We start from the raw sequence: 19,804 nt of genomic DNA, 5'->3' as shown, positions 1-19,804 counted from the left end.
CCTGCATCCCCTGCATTGGAAGGCAGATTCTCAACCACTGGACCACCAGGGAAGTCCCAATAATTTATTTTTAATTCTGATTGCTCTCTGTACCTATGAGATGACCCCAAAGAATGACTTTTTAAACATCGCTTTGGCTTTGGAATGTACTAAGTCTTTGCCACTCAAAGTTTGGTCCACAGACTAGCAGCATTGGCATCATGTGGGAGCTTGTTAGAAATGCAGACTTTCATCATCCAGATATCCTGGGTCAGGGTCTGTGGTTCAGCAAGATCCTCTGATGCTTCCAATACAAATTAAAGTTTGAGAAGCACCTTGTTGGATATTATCTTCATGGGCAGTGACTTTCCTTGCAGAATTTTGCTTTGCTCCCAAGGATGCTAACAGGGGCTGGTCTTCTCTGAGCATATGCCTTGTTCTGGGGACAGCCAGCCCTGGGCATAGTTGAGGGTGGGAAGAGCAGAGAGAGAACAACCCAAGGACTGCAAGGACAGATCACGTAGGGCATGTGTGCATGTCATGACCTTGGCAACTGGCCTCTAGATCAAGAAGGGCAATGAGGGGGAAGAAGCCCAGAAAGCAGGCTCTCCCGGGAGGGCAGCAGTGGGGTGAGAGGAATCACCTGTCTTGATGCAGGTGGTAGGAAGGAAGAGAGAAGCCCTTCAGGCTCAGCACAGTGACCCACAGGGTCTCTATTTCAGCCCAGCCCACAGGGTACGTGGGCTAGGGGCCGAAGAATGGTCAAAGGCAAGGAGCCAGGCTGAGAACTGGACCCAGACCTAATCCAGATGTCCTGGCCTGTCCGCCCCTGACTTGTGCTGAGAATATGAGAGAAACAGGTTGTGATTCATGGGCAAAGAGGTAAAAGCTGGCCTTGCCTCCAGCTGACAGACCAGAGGAAGCCAGTGGGAGGGGGCGGGGGGTGTAGATGGCACTGACTTAGCGCCAAGTGCTGCATGGGAAAACTTGTGTAATTTTCTCTGGAAATATCCTGAGCCCACAGGATGAGCACAGGCAGGAGCCACACCACTTTATACCCTTAAGAGATCGTTCTAGTATTTCTTTCCTCCTCAGCGTGTCCTAGACAGAAGTCAGACCCCAGACTGCAGGGACATATACTGAGCCCTTTGAGTTACCTGTTGAATAAAGTCTTTCTTGACCTTAAGGGATGGAGGAAGCCCTCCCAAATCCCTTCACAATCACTTCCCTCTCCACCCTTTTATATCCTTAGTGTAGCTGAGCGGTTTCAATGATCACGTGACAAGCTCTCAGCTACTTCTGTGGTAAATTTTGCATACAGGCTAGCACTTCATTTGGAATGTAGCATCTACTGTAAGTTGAGAGCTGAGTCAAAACTTTAACATTATATCTTGTGATATGTGAAACAGAAAAAAAAAGAAAACTGGGAAAACCCTAAGTGTTTATTAATATTGGTTCAGTGCACTGTAGAATACATGCAGTGGTTAAAAAGAACAAGGCCTGTTTCGATGTGTGAACATGAGATGGTATCCAAGCTGTATTACAGGGAAAAGCAAGCATCTTGTATTGTCTTAGTTATGTCTAAAAGGAGAGGGAAAGATGTTCACATCTTGTCTTTATGTGCATAGAATATTCCTGGATGTACATACTAGAAACTGGATTGTCCACTAATTCTAAGTAAGGGGCTTTAAAGGTCAGAGTTCAGGGGAAGAGTTAGCTCTTACTGTGTAGGGTGTCTCTGAATTTTTTTTTTTTTTACTGTAAGTATATATAACATTTTCAATTCCCAAAGGATTATAGAGTCATTTAAAATGGTGATTATGAAAATTAATGAAGCAATATGGAAAATTTTATGATGTAATGTTAAATGAAAAAAGCAAGATTCAAAGTCATTATGTGCGTTCTGATTTCAGTCATGCAAAGGTAAGCAAACGAATGAAGACATGACAGACATGAACAAAACTTGAGTAGTTTTGTTATGGTTGCTGAGATTTTCTGTACTTATAAAAATTAACTTTATTGAAGTATATACACAAAAACGCACTCATTTTAAGTATACATTTGGATGAATTTTGACAAATTTATACACCCATGTAATCAAGTTACAGAACATTCCATCATTCCCCAAAGTTTCTTTGCCCCATCCCATTCAATCTTGACCTGCAATCAGTAATGTCTCTAGAAATTAGATTTGGCTTTTCCAGAGTTTCGTATAAATGGAATCATACAGCGTGTACCCTTTTTGTGTCTGGGACTTTTTGTCTCAGCATACTGTTTGTATCCATCCTCCTCTTCTTCCTCAGTAAGTCCTGGTCAATGTACCTAGCTAAAAGATTACACCTCCCAGCGTTCCTTGCAACTAGATGTGGTCATATGATAAAATGATGACCAAAGAAACATAACTAGAAGGGTCATGTGGTACTTCTGGAAAGCTCTGTAAAAGTGAGAGGCAGACAACCTTTTTCTTTTCTTCCCCTTTCTCTTGCTGATGGCCTGGAATATGGACTTGATGAATGGGGCTCCAACAGCCATCTTGGAATATGAAGTGACCCTCAGGATAACCAGGAAAAGAAAATGAGCCTAGGTCTCTGATGACACAGTGGAGCTGTCATACCAGTTTGACTCCCTTCCTTTCAGACTGCTTTTAAATGAGAAAACATATATATATCTTGTTTAAGTGCAAATATTTGGGGTTTTTCAATTATTTGTAGTTGAAACTAATGCTACTTACTCCATAAGCCTTCTAGCACTATCTGATGTTTTTAAATTTTGTATATGTTTGATTAAAAAATAAATTTTAATTAAAAAATAAGCTTTTATACCAAAATCTGGCAAAAACAGTTCAAGAAAAACATCACAGACCGATATCGCTCATAAACATAGATACAAAAATTCTTGAAAAAATTTTGGCCAACTGAATCCAGCAATATGGAAAAATAATGCACCATGACCAAATGTGGTTTCCCAGGAATGAACGGTCAACTCAGCATTCAAAAAACAATCAGTGTACTTGACCACATTAACAGAATAAAGGATTAAAAATCAAGCAATCAGGGGATTCCCTGGTGGCGCAGTGGTTGGGAGTCCGCCTGCCCATGAAGGGGAAATGGATTCGTGCCCTATTCCGGGAAGATCCAACATGCCGCGGAGTGGCTGGGCCCGTGAGCCATGGCCGCTGAGCCTGCGCATCCGGAGCCTGTGCTCCGCAATGGGAGATGCCACAACAGTGAGAGGTGCGCATACCGCAAAAAAAGAAAAAAAAATTCAAGTAATCAGCTGAATAGATGTAGAAAAAGCATTTGAAAAAAAAATCAATCGTCCTTCATGATAAAAATGCCCAAAAAACTGAGCATAGAACTGAACTTCTTAAACTTGACAAAGGGCAATTCTGAAATAAAACTACAGCTAACCACATACTTCATGGTGAAAGATTTAATGATTTCCCCGGAGAGAGGGAACAATGAAAAGATAACTACTCTTAACCCATCTGTTAAATGAGCAGGAGTGTGTGTGTGTGTGTGTGTGTGTGTGTGTGTGTGTGTGTATGATAAAATTCACCATGATAATTTTAGAGTGTACAATTCAGTGGCATTCAGTACATTCACAATAATGTGTAAGCATCACCACTATCTAGTTCCAGAATTTTTCATCACCACAAAAGGAAATCCTGTACTCCCCATTCTCTGCTCCCTCCAGCCCTAGGCAACCACTAATCTAATATCTGTCTCTATGGATTTGCCTCTTCTGGGTATTTCCTATAAATACAATCATACAATATGTGGCTTCCTTCACTGAGTATAATGTTTTCAAAGTTCATCCACGTTGTCACATACATCAGTTCTTCATGCCTTTTTATGGCTGAATAATATTCCACTGTATGGAGAGACCACATTTTGCTTATCCAGTCATCTGTTGAGGGACAGGTGTGTGTATTTAACAGAAAGATAGCCTTTACCCTCAAGGAATGAATCTCTATGGTGGGATTTCAAGCATAACATCAAACAGGAGATAAGAGAGCTGGGAGCAAGGGCCTTTCTCAGGACTTTCAAGTCACAATTTAGAAATCACTTATTCTGTGACTAGCTCTGTGGGAGTGGCAATGAGGCAGGATGTCTAATGGTACATGCTCCCCACAGGTGTCAAGGCTTCCAAACCACTTCTGCCTGGTAGGGAGGTTACTACAGGACAGCATCCGGCAGGCTCTTGGAATCAAAGCTTACATCTCAGGCTACTCACTCCCCATTTCACTGGGGGAGGACATGTCATAAGAATAACTAGGATTCCACACACAGGCTGTTTGCACAAGCATAAAGGAAGGGAGGATCTGAGTGATCCACTGGATAATTTAATCCCCACATCAACCCAATTGCTGTCCTGGGTTCTTTCAATGACATATATACACACATTAAAATTAATCATGCAACTTCTAATAAGGCACCAAATAGGTCTTCTTAAAGGTAGTTAAATCAATCCAGTTTGAAAACGTTTGGCTGGGCCAAGCTTTCTTTGTGAGGCTAAGTACTGTAGTGGTTCAGAACAAAGGCTTTAGAATCAGGTAGACCTACATTCAAACAGTGCCTCTGTTACCATTAGCTCTGGGAATTTAAACAGGAGATACAACCTCAATTGCTTCACCTATAAACTGGGAACAGTAGTTAACAGTAGCAAACTCAGTGGATTCTTACCACCATATGTGAAGAATGCAGCATGGTGCCTAGGAGAAGCAAATTTTAATGTTATTATTAAAAATCACCATCGTCCATGTTTACTGAGATTTTATGAAAGGACAGACTAAGGATCGCCACTGCCAACTCTGCCTTATTCGATACAATTAAACCATGAGCTTAAATGGTTCAAATTGATCCCATCATCTTACCTTCCTATAGATTTCATCCAGTAGCTGAATTTGAGGGAAGCAAAGAAAAAGGACCCACACAAAACTTACCCAGTTGAAGACATTTTTATTTTGGTAACGCACCTGAGTCCCTGGCAAGATGGGCCTGTCCTCCCCAGGGGCAATGGGGTGTTTGGGAGAGGATGGGGGCCCTGCCCTGAGGGGGCAGCTGGGGGGTGAGGCAAAGAGCTTTGTGACAGTGATAGGTCACAAAGGGCATCAGAGGATAAATAGGCTGTGCCAGGGTGTTAGGCTGACAAAGTGGTTAATTCTCTCAGTAGGACTGAAGTTCACCACAGCCTCTTGGGGAGATAAAAACCCAGAAGCAGAAATGAGGTGAGGCGGAGGGGAAGCCTACCATACCTCTCTACACACTTGAAGAGATTCAGCGTGGGCTCCAGGTGCCCTACAGCATCCTCGCTGTGATCATCTGTGGCCCTACCCACACCCCTGCCTCTAGGAGACCCTGAGGCAAATGTGGGGGTTTACGGGGCGGCTTTGGAAGACCTGCCGTAGGGCCACCTGTGTGACGCAGGAGCACCGCAGCTCACTCTTCTGCCAGTGAGGCCGAGGGACGGAGGGGACAGGGGCCCACCTTAACCGCGCTGCCTGTCGTGATCAAAGACAGCCATGAGTGGGGACTCTCTGCTCCCGTATCACACGGCCCGGAGCAGCAGCTGGGTGGACCTGTTCAACACCACCACGGGGAAGCTGCAGCAGCAACTGCACAAGGGCGAATACGACATATTCAAGTATGCGCCGATATTCGAGAGCGACTTCATCCAGGTCACGAAGAGGGGAGACGCGATTGACGTGCACAACTGGGGCGGCATGGTGACCATGGGCATCACATCTACCAGCCCCGTCCTCCCACTCCCAGACATCATGCTGCTGGCCCGACGGGCCACCAGCTGTGAAAAGCACGCCGAGCGCAGCCAGCCCACCAAGGGCAAGAGCCACAAGGCTGCAAAGACCTTAGAGCTCAGCAGGCTCCTTCCCTTGGAGTTCGTGAGGACCTCCACTCACAATCGTGAGAATCTCCACTCACAATCGTGAGAAACAACAGCTGCGCGTGAAGCTTGCCACTGGCCGCTGCTTCTACCTGCAGCTGTGTCCCCCTCTGGACGCGCGGGAAGACCTCTTCGCCGAGTGGGAACAGCTGATTTACCTCCTGGGACCACCAGTGGACAGTGAAAGCAACACCTATGCCGTTCCCGTCTGGGACATGACCTGCATGCCTGTGTTCGAGGAGGAGCAGGACGGGAGGAGCCCGGCCGTGGAGGATTTCCAAGGAAAGGGGCATCAGGACCAGGTGAGCATCAGCAGCCTCCACACGTGCCCTGAGGTGGCCGGGACCATGCCTGCAGCTCTTGCTGCGGGGGAGGGAATCCAACTGGACTCCCACAAGCCCGATACCATGCCCGATGTGGCCACTGCGAAAGCAAAACCTACTACAGGGCTTGACAAAGCGTCAGCATCGCAGTCAACGACAAAGGTGGAGACAGCAGGGGTGGCAGGAGGCACCGCAGCGGGTGCTTTGAGCACGGCAGTGATCAAGTCTCCTGCCGCTGAGCACGGCCATAGCAGCCACAGCCAGCGACGGGCCCGGAGGAAGCAAAACCAACATAGCCCCTGGGGACACTGCCACAACATCCCTGAGGAGTGGGAAAACGGCCTTGGCAGGTGCTGAGAACAATTCAGAGTATGCTTCCAGCATGTCCACCAGCCTCTCCCCAGGGGCCGGCATGACTGTGGTCGGAGCAGAACCTACCAGCAAGACTGTCAAAGGCAGAGCCGACAAGGAGGATGAGGAGACCCTCGTCTCAAGCTTGCCACAGGAAGGCAAAGTGAGCGAACAGGATGGCAGCTCACAGAGAGTGTCCCAGGCCCACAAGGGAAGAAGGGGGAGGAGGGAGCACTGGGGAGAGGACAGAGCTCTGACGAGCCCCTCGCTCTGCAGTTCCGTGGAAAGCCACCACAAGGCAGCGGGGAGCAAGACCATCCCCAAAGCAGCTGGCCCGTGCTCAGGCGGCCGCAGAGCCACTAGAGATGACCAAAAGGCCAAAGGCCACGGCAGCCCGGGGGGCAGCGAGCAGGGCACTGCTCCCAAAGGCATCAGCCGTGCTCCCGTCACCAGTGAGTCCAAGACCTCGCACAAATCGGGCAGGAGCTTATCTCCAGCGCGTTCAGGTCCCACCACCAACATACTCAGCAGGATCAGCTCTTTCTTCAGGAATGTGAGAGCCAGACTTACAAAAAAGACAGTGGCCTCATCACGAAATAAACATGGGAGCATCCTGGCGGAAGGGTGGAAGGGACCCGAATGGAGGCCATCACAGAGACAGCAGAGAGTGGCCAGGGGCAGGAAATCACCAGTGTGACATCTGAGACCATGGAGCCAGTGACCGTTGAAGCCCATCAATAGGACCTAGAGCTGGGAGCTGCAAAGGGGACCAGGGCTCTGGGAAATACCCATGGAGAGCCCATTTCAGCTTCCTTACTGCAATTTAAATAAAGAAACATACAGTCTGAGAACGCATGCAGTGTTTTGTCTGAATTTCTAGGTCCCGAAGCCCAGCCGTAGCCTCACAGTGGATTCTGTGATGTCAGCTGTGCCACAGTCTGAGACCCAGTGTCCAGGCAAGGGCAGCCCCCCCTCACACACATGCTCAGCGCCAACAGCAGTGCTCCATCTGGCTTCCACTCCTTTCTGGCTTTGCCCCCCAGGGCCATGGCTCAAAGTCAGACTATGGTCTGGGAAGCTCTCCTTCATTATTCCCCTGTTCTTTTTATAAACGCCTATTCCCCCTGAAAGTCTGTAAACAAAGCCACAACAGGACTCATGTCCCCTCGGGCTATTCAGTGGACAGAAATAAGGGCGGCAGTATGAGCTAGCGATCAGAACTCCAAGCACCTCATCTAGAGTTAGCCGTTCCCTGCCCAGGTATATACCCTGGAGAAACACACATGTTCTAAGAAACAACTATGAGAATGTTTAGAGCAAAAATAACTTAACAGCAAACATGGGAAACAGCCCAAATTTCCTTCAGCAGAATTAATACAGCAGGATAGGAAGAGACTGGAATATTCAATAGTGAAACATAAATGAGCTACACACATTAGCATAGATCAACTTCTCATGATTTTTAAAAACATCAAAAGAATGGGATACAGTTCCACTCATGGAACCATGCTGAAACTAGCTCAAACAATGGATTGCATAGGGTACATGTTTAAAAAAAACGGTTGCTAAAAATGAGGGAAGAGTAAACACAAAATTGAGGACAGTTTCCTCTAGGGTGGAAAGCCTAAGTCAAGGAGGTTGACACAAGGCTGTTAGTGCTGCTGGGAATTGTTCTGTCTCTTAAGCAAGATGGTAGGTACACAGGTGTTGTAGTTTTCACATTTTACTAACTCTGAAATCAGGATGGTCCTACAATCACCGTGGCAGTTGTGATGAAGTTATTGCCATTACCTTTCTCTTTTTTTCACTTTTATTTACGCATAAAGGTGATGTCAGAAAGGCTTGGCATCTTTAAATTACATTTACTTTAGGTAAAGTACAAGAGCACTTGTTTGGTTATTAGGAAAAGAAGGAACGATATGCCTATTTTACAGATGAGAACACTGAGGCTCAGAGAAGGTAACCTGCTGCAGTCGCACAATGGGATCTTTGCAGAACAGTGATCCACCAGCCCACTTCTCTATGCAAAGCCCTGTCTGTAATATGCGAAGGAAGCAAGCAAACAAGCCTGAGATAGGACCAGCACAAGAACCCGAGGCACCATCATCCTTACCATCATGTTCCAAAACTACAGAGATGAGCATCAATTTTACTAGATTGAGGGGAGGGAGGGGTGGGGGCTGGGAGCCGGTTTTCAAACTTCAGTGAGCTCACAGCTCTTAGCTGGCGTCATCTCGAGAGCATCCACCCTTGAGCTGTGTCTGGCTCCCAGGCTTCTACCTCTAGCCTCTGGCATGACCCGGGCTGCGGCCAGAAACAGGCTCCCACCTGGAATTCCAGCGTTCACTCCTGGAATGTCCAGTATCCAGTCCTCCTCCAGCCACTAATTCAACTTTTGAATGCCCTGCTCAGAAGGGTTTCTCCACACCAAATCTACAGGAACTTTTTTCTTCTGGGGCTCCAAAACCAAACCCTTAAACCTCACATGTGGGAGAGTATTTGTTAGGTCAGAGCATCCTTGTTGATTGGACCTCCAGTTTGTGACTTCCACAGACCTCATCACGGGAGGCTGGGGAGAGGTCTCTCCTGTTGGTGGACGGAATGGTGGGCACTTGGTGGGGAGCACTGATGAGAAAGGGAGCCAGCCCAAGACCTACACATATGTACTGTTTCCCCTGGCCAAACAAGTTTCCTGACCCCAGGATTAACCCAGAGCTTCCGAGAAGACTAGGAGCTGCAAGGAGACACAATTAATGCTTTACTCTCCACCAGCTTTTCCTTGGACCCAAGGTGGAGAAATTACAGAAAGATCACACCACATTCCTTTGATCTTATGATTTCCACACAGGCAAGTGCAGGTAAACACTAGTCTGAAGGAAGAAAATGCATTAAAAACACGTGCATAGGGACTTCCCTGGTGGCGCAGTGCATAAGAAGAGGAGGACAGAGGCACCGGGGCTTCTTCTCACGCAAGCACACAGCTCACCTGGCCCAGCGTTGCTGCATCCCTGTGGGCATGCGGTGGCCCTGGTATCCGGTAGGGGACACTGCAGGATCCACACCTGACTGGGACTTTCCCAACCCCTGGGGACCCCTCAGCCTCTGTGGAACCCCACTGAAGGGCCTGGGTCACCTCATGGCACCATTTCTCAACCTGAAGTTCTATAGATTTTTCATAAATGTGTACAAATTGAATACAACACACAAAAAAAATGAAGGCAATTCAAAGTAATGCTAATTTAGGATGAGTTAAAGGGCCAGGATTCCAAATTAATTATGACCTTCAAATTAAATAACAAATACATCTGGTTTTATTACACTCTGTAAAGCAGTGTCTTCTATAAAGTTTTCATGTTGGGATATAGTAAAGCTATAAAATTTATGATTCGATTACCACAGCATCAGGATATTTTTAAATTAAAAAGCACAGGCAAGTTTGGCTGGGGTGTTAAAGAAAGAAGAATGATTATTAGGGGAAAAGGGAACATTGCTGTTCTCTGCCCACTTCCACTGTGCTGGTCTCATGATGGGCCGTGTTGCGTGTGGGCTGGAGGGACAGGGTCACTACTCCCACCTGTGCCACCAGACTTCCCACTCCTCACAGTGCCCAGGTGGGAGGGACCCACACTTTTCACCCTGGAGCCCCAGAGCCTCCCCGTTCCTCTGCATCACTTTCACTGTTCAGGGGACCAGTCACTTGAACGCCGCCCAGCCAAATGCCCAGGTTAAATCGCCCCTGTAGGACATGTCTCTCTGCTACCAGAACACACTTGGCAAAGAGCAGCAAACAGGCCCCAGTGCCCTGGGGATGTGAGCCCTGGGGATGTCAGGGCCCAAAGTCACTTCCGGGGTCTGAGTAGCCCCCTGAGTCCCACACACCGACCCCAGGGAGCCCACCTCCCCACTGACTCCAGTCCCTGCCTTTGTGTGGCAGGTTCTGGTCTGACACCTGTGAAGACCGTGACCTGGAGGCCTCAGCCTGAGACTCAGAGGGGATGGAGCTTGTGCAGTGCCTGGCAGCTTAAATGAGACATGAGGCCAAGGAAGAAGGGCCGCCTCTCTGCTCCCCCTCCTCTCCTGAGTCAGCTACTGAGTGCCGGTTACTTCCTGTCGGAGCTGTACAGATTTAGCATGAATTTTAGATATATGTTTTATTTTTAACACTGGAGGCTCTTACATCAAGCAAAATTGATCTCCTCCTGGGTTTATTTTTTAAACATTTCTATGTAAAATAACACACAAGTATAGAAAAGCACCCTCCGCAAAGGGAGGGCTCAGTGAGTTACAGTGGGCGCTCCACTCTGGGGAGCAATAGTTTTTCCCTCTGTAAAAGCCCAGATGCTTCTGAGAAGCTCCTCTCAGCTTCCTTACTCTGGCCCCAGACCTCCACAGTGGAAATCCCAAAGGGACTGGATTCTCCCAGCCCTCCAGCGCCCTCCACTACTTTCTGATTGTGCTGCCACGCTAATTTTGAGTTATTTGTGTGTAAATCACTGCACTTGGAATACACATGGAGTAACTGATTTCATTCTTATAACCGAATAAGTTAGCACTTATTCTTCTCCCCTTCTACAGGGGGCTGCCAGGGTGCTGGGGACTTCCTGTATATTGAACTGGGTGTTGGTAATAGATGTGTTTATATTTACAAGACACCATAAAGCTCTACACTTAAGATCTGTGCCCTGTACAATACACCAAGTAAACTTCAATTAGAAAGAGATGCAAAAAAATTTCCCCGCAAAACAAACTTCAGGCCCAGGTGGCTTCCTCTGATTTCTACCAAACATTTAAGACAGAAATGATGCCCGTCTCCTACACACTCTTCCAGAGAACAGATACAGAGGGAACACACCCACACTGCTTTCATCGGACCAGGAGAATACTGATGTCATACCAGCAGCAGATATTACAGGACAGGAGAAATTACAGGCTAAACACTTCTGAATGTCGATGTCAAAATCCAAAAGCAAATATTAGCAGTCTAAATCTAGGGGTTTTCAGAAAGGAAGGAAACTGGGATTTCATGGCGGTATTTCCAGTGGTTGATGTGGACAGGATCACTGGGTGTTTGGGCGCTGCCTGGGAACGTGGAGAGAAGGGACAATGCCATCGGGTTAGTGGAATGAACATTTGGTGACAGAGATTAGGAGGGCCTGGGTCACCCTCAGAGACAGTCCTGGGATGGGATCTCTAGGCTGTGGCTATGGAGGGGTCCCTCTAGGAGGACATGGGCCTCTCTCCTGTGCCACTGCAGGGTCTAGGGATGGATGAGGAGTTTGTAGGGGCTGGATTTTGATGAGGAAGGAGGAGCAGGGAAGGTGCGCCCTCAGAGCCGGTGCAGCCACGGCCCCTCCCCAGACAGGCCGTAGCCCAGGCTACTCAGACAGTTGCTCACATCAAGAGTCAGGCGACAGTGGGGCACGCCAGCTTCACGCACTAAACCACCAGGCACAGCCCAGCAGGCCACTGTCCTCATTAATCAGCACTAACTGTGCATCCAGCTGAAGACCAAGCTCATCTGTGAGAGACGTGCCGTGTGGGCAGCTGGCTTGGAGAGACCGGGCCTCTGAGCCACGTGGAGACAAGCCGACCACTGGTCAGACCACCAGGAGGCTCACCCGGTGTGTGAAGATGCTGAGGGAGGAGGGACGTAGATGGGATCCCCTGATCCTTCAAGGGACCTTCTTTCGGGGATATTTAACAGCTGTGGGGTCAGGGATCAACATGTAAGGGAGGCAGCTGGATCAGGCATGGGCCCTCCTGTTGGCTCAGACCCCTCCTGCCCTTGGAGCAACCATGGGGCAGGCAGGAGGACTGGGGGGATGGAGGGAGGGGAGCCCTGGGCTCAGGAGTCCAGGGCACCATCTAGAGGATTCAGGGGTTCAGGGATTTCTGTCCCAGGGAACCAACTACATTCCTGTCCCACATCCATCTGTCATCAGCTTTGCGACTCTGGGAAAGTCACTTAAAATCTCAACATTTTAGTGCCATGTACCATAAAATATGGATCACAGCGCCTGCCGTGAGTTCCCCACGGGGCTGATGTGGGAATCACAGGAGATGATAACACATATTCTTCACAAGCTCTAAAGCATCACACCCATAACCTTCCCTGCCCCCCTGGCCTGTGGCATCCAGGTCCCCTCTCTGGAGGCAGCACTACCACATTTCTTGCTTATTCTTCCAGACATTTACTATTTGAACACTTAGGTAGCATTTATGAAGTACCCATCATTTTTCGTCAGGGTCTACCTGATTTGTTGTATTAAGCTACATCATGTAATACTAATAAGTGGGCCCTATTAACATTTCCATTATCACAGAACAAGGAACTGAGGACAGAGGGTCTGCATAACTTTCCCAGGTTCACGTGGCTTCTGGTATGATTTGAATCCAGACCATTAGGCACCAGCCCCCACTCTGTCGGTCACTGTGCTGTGCTCCCTTTCTATGTTACCTCACTAAATAAAGGCATGTCCCCGTGCAGTCAGCCTGCTGGCTATTTTAAGTGCACACCACATTGCAACACCCTCTTCTCAAGCCCAGCTTTGATTCACTCGACTCCCCTAAGAGGCTGGTGAACAAAGAGAACAGACGTGACCTGGAAATGAATTGACACCTCCGCATGGTCTTCTCCCACCAACATATCAATAGTTCTCTCAATTTTTGTTGTGTTTTCCAGGATCATGACTCGGGTACCAAGAAGAAAAGGAAGATTATAAAGGAATCAAACACAGGATGCACGAGAATATCATCTGCGATCAAGATAATCTGCTGGCCATCTGCAGCGGTGCTTCAGACACATCAGAATCAGCATCTGGCCAAACAACAGCGTAGGGACGCAAATAGCACCCCCACTAACCACTCCACCGAAGGTACTGTGGAAATAATACCAGTAAGTAAATTCAGGAGTAATGGCTGTAGTTTGTACAGCAGAGCCTGGATCTGGCTGAGGGAGGATTGGGCAGGGAAGGTGCCCACTCAGAGCCCGTGCAGCCACTGCCCGCTCTTAGCCAGGCCTTAGTCCAAGCTGCTCAGACGACTGGGCAGTTTCTAGTCAGTGAGACCCTGGGGGCCTGTAAACTTCATCTGTTAAGCCACCAAAACACCAGCCCAGTAGACCCTGTTCCCAGCTAATGAATATTAACTGCTCATCATCCAGGTTTGGTCAGTTGAAGATGATGCTGATTCTCTGTGCAACTGTCATTTGGGCAGTTGGTTTGCAATGTCCTGGGTTCTGAGTCAGTTAGGGAGTCAAGTAGACTACTGGTCATTCAGGGTGGTCACCTGACCACCAGCAAGTCTCACTGCAAATCAGCTGCTAGAATCCAGTGCTGAGGGGGAAGGGAGGGGAGATGCACACATATTTGGATACCCCAGTCCATCAGGGGGTCTTCATTTGGGGGAAGGGCATTGTATTTGGGGTCAGGGATTGAAACGTAGAGCCAGGAGGTGGGTCCAGGTTTGAGCCATTCTCTTGGGCCAGGCACCTCCTCCGAGTACCAGCTGTCTCCCTGCAGCATCCTTGGGGCAGGAGGATGTGGGAAAGGGAGTGAGGAGAGCTCTTGGTTTGTGTATCCAGGGCATGAGCTCATGTCCATGTGTTCAGGAATCTCATTCCCCAGGGAATCAACTCCCTCCCCTGCCTCAGACCCATCACTCATTAGTGTTGTGACTCTGGGCAAGTTACTCAATCTCTCTAAATTTCAGTGCCCTGAACCATAAAATATGGGTCACAGCCCCTACTCTGCCCACCCCACAGTGAATCACAAGAAATAATATTCTTTCCATGAGCTCCAAAACTTCTTACTCATGTCATCAATGTGGAAAAGGTAGGCACTATCCTCCTGTTTGTAGCCTCCTAGGTGCCCTTTCTGGAGACAACCTGCTTATTCTTCCAGGCATTTAATACTTGAACATTTATGTAGGTAGCACTTATGAAGTGCCCATCATTTTTCTTCAGGCTTTGTATTTACTAATTTTTAGACTCAGAACATAATACAAATAAGCAGGACCTATTAATATTTCCGTATCAGGGCACTGCTCACAAAGAGATCAGCCGTGCTCCCAACACCAATGAGTCCAGGACTTCGCACAAAACAGGCAGGAGCTTATCTCCAGTGAGTTCGGGTCCCCCCACCAAGAGACTCAGCGGGATCAGCTCGGTCTTCAGGAATACAAGAGCCAGACTTACAAAAAAGACAGTGGCCTCATCACACAATAAATATGTGAGCATCCTGGCAAACCCAGTGGAAGGGACCCAAAAGGAGGCCATCATAGAGACAGCAGAGAGTGACCAGGGGCTGGAAATCACTGGTGTGACATCTGAGACCATGGAGCCAGTGACCGTTGAAGCCCATCAATAGGACCTAGAGCTGGGAGCTGCAAAGGGGACCAGGGCTCAGGGAAATACCCCTGGAGAGCTCATTTCGGCTTCCTTACTGCAATTTAAATAAAAAACCATACAATCTGAGAACGCATGCAGTGTTTTGTCTGAATTTCTAGGTCCCGAAGCCCAGCCGTAGCCTCATAGTGGATTCTGTGATGTCAGCTGTGCCACAGTCTGAGACCCAGTGTCCAGGCAAGGGCAGCCCCACCTCACACACATGCTCAGCGCCAACAGCAGTGCTCCATCTGGCTTCCACTCCTTTCTGGCTTTGCCCCCCACGGCCATGGCTCAAAGTCAGACTATGGTCTGGGAAGCTCTCCTTCACTATCCCCCTATTCTTTTTATAAACGCTTATTCCCCCTGAAGGTCTGTAAACAAAGCCAGAACAGGACTCATGTCCCCTCGGGCTATTCAGTGGACAGAAATAAGGGCGGCAGTATGAGCTAGCGATCAGAACTCCGAGCACCTCATCTAGACTGAGCCGTTCCCTGCCCAGGTATATACCCTGGAGAAACACACACGTTCTAAGAAACAACTCTGAGAATGCTTATAGCAAAAATAACTTAACAGCAAAACATGGGAAACAGCCCAAATTTCCCTCAGCAGAATTAATACAGCAGGATAGGAAGAGACTGGAATATTCAATAGTGAAACATAAATGAGCTACACACATTAGCAGAGATCAACTTCTCATGATTTTTAAAAACATCAAAAGAATGGGATACAGTTCCAGTCATGGAACCATTCTGAAACAAGCTCAAACAATGGATTGCATAGGGTACATATTTTTAAAAAACGGTAGCTAAAACTGAGGGAAGAGTAAACACAAAATTGAGGACAGTTTTCTCTAGGGTGGAAAGGCTAGTTCAAGGAGGTTGACACTAGGCTGTTAGTGCTGCTGGGAATTGTTCTGTCTCTTAAGCAAGATGGTAGGTACACAGGTGTTGTAGTTTTCACATTTTAGTAACTCCAAAATCAGGATGGTCCAACAATCACCTTGGCAGTTGTGATGAAGTTATTGCCAATGCCTTTCTCTTTTTTTCACTTTTATTTATGCACAAAAGTGATGTCAGAAAAGCTTGGCATCTTTAAAGTACATTTATTTAAGGTAAAGTACAAGAACACTTGTTTGGTTATTAGGAAAAGAAGGAACGATATGCCTATTTTACAGATGAGAACACTGAGGCTCAGAGAAGGTAACCTGCTCCAGTCGCACAATGGGATCTTTGCAGAACAGTGATCCACCAGCCCACTTCTCTATGCAAAGCCCTGTCTGTAGTATGCGAAGGAAGCAAGCAAACAAGCCTGAGCTAGGACCAGCACAAGAACCCGCGGCACCACCATCCTTACCATCATGTTCCAAAACTACAGAGATGAGCATCAATTTTACTAGATTGAGGGGAGGGAGGGGTGGGGGCTGGGAGCCGGTTTTCGAACTTCAGTGAGCTCACAGCTCTTAGCTGGCCTTATCTCGAGAGCATCCAGTCCACCCTTGAGCTGTGTCTGGCTCCCAGGCTTCTACCTCTAGCCTCTGGCATGACCCGGGCTGCAGCCAGAAACAGGCTCCCACCTGGAATTCCAGCGTTCACTCCTGGAACGTCCAGCATCCAGTCCTCCTCCAGCCACTAATTCAACTTTTGAATGCCCTGCTCACAAGGGTTTCTCCACACCAAATCTGCAGGAACTTTTTTCTTCTGGGGCTCCAAAACCAAATCCTTAAACCTCACATGAGGGAGAGTATTTGTTAGGTCAGAGCATCCTTGTTGATTGGACCTCCAGTTTGTGACTTCCACAGACCTCATCACGGGAGGCTGGGGAGAGGTCTCTTCTGTTGGTGGAGGGAATGGCTTCCATATCAGTGCTGCTGCGTGCCTGATCTGAGAGCAGAGAGTGACAGTGGGAGAGCTTCTCACTCCTTTTATATCTTGACGGCTCCGCCTGCCTCTGTGACATGTCCATTGTATGCGTCACAGAGAAAGGGCGGGCGGGGCAGGGGGTGATGCAGGGGGCACATGCAAGCCCAGTTGGTGGAGAAACCCCAGCCCAAAGGCAAAGGGCGGGGCCCCTTCTGGACTTTCTAGTGGCTGGGTCTTCTCGCTGTGGGTGGCAGGTGTTTGGCACGGGATGGGCCACCATGCGGAGACTGTTGGGGACTGTGGAAGCCTTCTCCTTCAGAGCTCACCCTGCCTGGGCACCGGCTCTGGAGGCCCCGCAGCCGTGCGTATGTATCAGCCAGCCCTTCCCCACCACGGGGCCCAGAGGCCTGAGCCTGCTCAGAGCTGAGGGCAGGAGGCACCCAGAGCTTGCCAGGGTGTGGGCCACCTCCTCCGGGGACTTCCCCAGCTTCTCTGCGAGGCCTGGAGACAGGATCGCCTTCTCCAGGGCTGCTCAGCTGCCAGCATCACCATGAGCCAGCTGGCGAAGGTTTCTGAGCAGGAGATGCAGAGCCCTGATCTGACTGGATGCTGCACCCCACGATGTCCCTTCCTGGCAGGTAGGTTCTTTCTTCACTTCTTTTTTGAAATTTGGTCAAACAACATTTAAACCTTGCACTGTTCTTCAGGGTATACAGATGGTAGTGGCTTAGCCGGGATTTGAAGCAAGCCTGTGTGATTCCAGAGCTCGTGCTCTGGACTGTGGTCTGTCCTTATCATATATGCTTCATGTGTTACTTGTTTTTCTTTTTTGCTTGTAGTCCTTATGGTACTTAGCCCTAAGTGCCATACCTGTAACGAACAGCTACACTGCCCTGTAGGAGGTCTTCTTTTGTTCAACGCATGAATTGGTCATCCACCACACTGTGTTCTAATGTCAGAAGATACAGGTCAGGGACCACCAGTTGTCAGCATAGCACCATTCCACATTTCTAACTGAGGCTTGAAGGCCAGATTTTCCCTTTGTCTAGTTTGAAGGATCCAGATATGTAAAGATTATAGTCTAGATAAATCATGGGCTATCCTGAAAGAAATTCACCAGTGAATTGTTCCGTATGGATTAGAAGCCAGTTTCTCTGGCCTTCCTGGAGTATATCCAGCAAGGCGTCTCATTCATGTCTAGAAAGCAAATATATCATTTATTGCAACTTCAGCGTGGAGCGATGTATTGGTTTAAAGTACGATCAACACAATTTGGTCATTGTGAATATGCCAGCTGGGTCCACTCTTTATTACACATATGTAACTCTAGAGATTCTTATGCCCAAGAGAGGAGACGTACTCTTGGGTGTCTAGGACAAGGGAAACATGTGTTGTTATTCAGGAGCTGGAAGCTTCAGCATGACAGGAAAGAATTGAACAATCCTGGTCTACACATCACTTGACCTTGTTTAAAACTTGTTTCTTTGGCTTGCTTCATTGGAGTGTTTTCTCTCTCCTGGGGCTGACATTGTGTGTTATGTAGCACACATGTGACATGTAGAAGTTTCAGAACCCAGAATCCTAGAGATCAGTCAAAATGTATTTATATATTTTTGTTCAAAATCTATTGAAAATAACACTGGGCATAATTCATATATTCCAAAATTAGTTGGACCCTCTGCTCATGAGATTCTTTTTATGGTCTGTCACAGCAAATTTGGACTTCCATCCCCAATAAACTTTGGGGTTGGAGGACACAAGAAGCTTTTGCTCAGACCTAAATTCTGTCTGAAAAAAAAGGGTAAATATTACAAGCCCTTTCTAACTTCTCCAAGAGCAGAAATGATTTACAGCTGTGGCATTGAACCCTAATTCCTCGATCTCATTTGAGAAGAGTTCAGTAAGAAACAATGTCTTGATTTTTGTTTGTTTGGTTTCTTCCCTGTTTTCTCATCTTGCTTACCAAGAATCCATTTTAATTCATAAGTTAGTATGGCAGCAGGCTGAGTGTTCCCTGGAGCTCATTAAATAACTTTTTTTTCCTAAAATGACTTTTGTCTACTTGTTTTCAGCCCCTCTTCTTTCCTCTGCCCTTTACTATAACCAGAGCTCAGGAAAAGCTGACTGGCTTTGTACAGACCTTACTTAGGGTTAGTCTTTTCTTCATTATTTTATTCATGGCTCCTCCACTTCATTGTTTGCCTTCTCGAAATGTGTTGAAATCTTTCTGTGTGGATGACTTCCAAAATGCCTTGGCTTTTATTGGTTGATTAATTTTGGTATTTCTACAGTTTTATTTAAATATGGTTTCAGGAGGAACAGAAAGTGAAGATGTTTCCTTGTCTGCCATCTTGAGCTGAAAATCCCTGTGGATTTTAGCATCCAATGTTCCCATGGGAAAAAACCCAACCTTGGCATTAATAGATGTGACACTCAAGATTCAGCTTTTCTTGAGCAATCACTAAAGATTTAATATGTGGTCATTTCTAATGGGAAAATAATAACTATCTTATGGAGTAGATTTGAGGATTAAAGTAGAGAATGAACATGAAAATGCTTTGTCAGGCTTAAAAATCTATAAAAATGTTTTCTGTTATTATTTGATTTGTTGCTATTTCAACTTTACTCGACAGTTGTTTATGACCTTGCTTATGTGAGAAAATGCCCTCTGGTTTATTGTTTTGAAAGCCAGAATATATTTTTCAATAGCTCAATGGAAATGGCATCATTTGTGAAGGTTAAGGGTGAATGGATAAATGTTTCTTGACACCTATCACTTTACAATGTTTTCAGGAACTAATTGACACATGTATCCCTCTTCCAAATTTTGTTGAGCACCTCCTACGAGCCACATGCTTTACATCAGGTGTTGGAAAGCATTTTCTGGATTTTAAATATCTTAGGCTTTGTGGGCCATATACAGCTTCTGTAGCTTCTCCTCTTTCTTCTTCAACAAGCTTTCTAAACGTGAGAACCATTATTAGCTCACAGTCCCACAGATC

Source organism: Mesoplodon mirus, assembly GCF_964341445.2.
Source record: "Mesoplodon mirus genome assembly, chromosome: 3".
Classification (NCBI taxonomy): Eukaryota; Metazoa; Chordata; class Mammalia; order Artiodactyla; family Ziphiidae; genus Mesoplodon; species Mesoplodon mirus.
The sequence above is the reverse complement of the archived record's forward strand: the minus strand, read 5'-3'. Positions refer to the sequence as shown.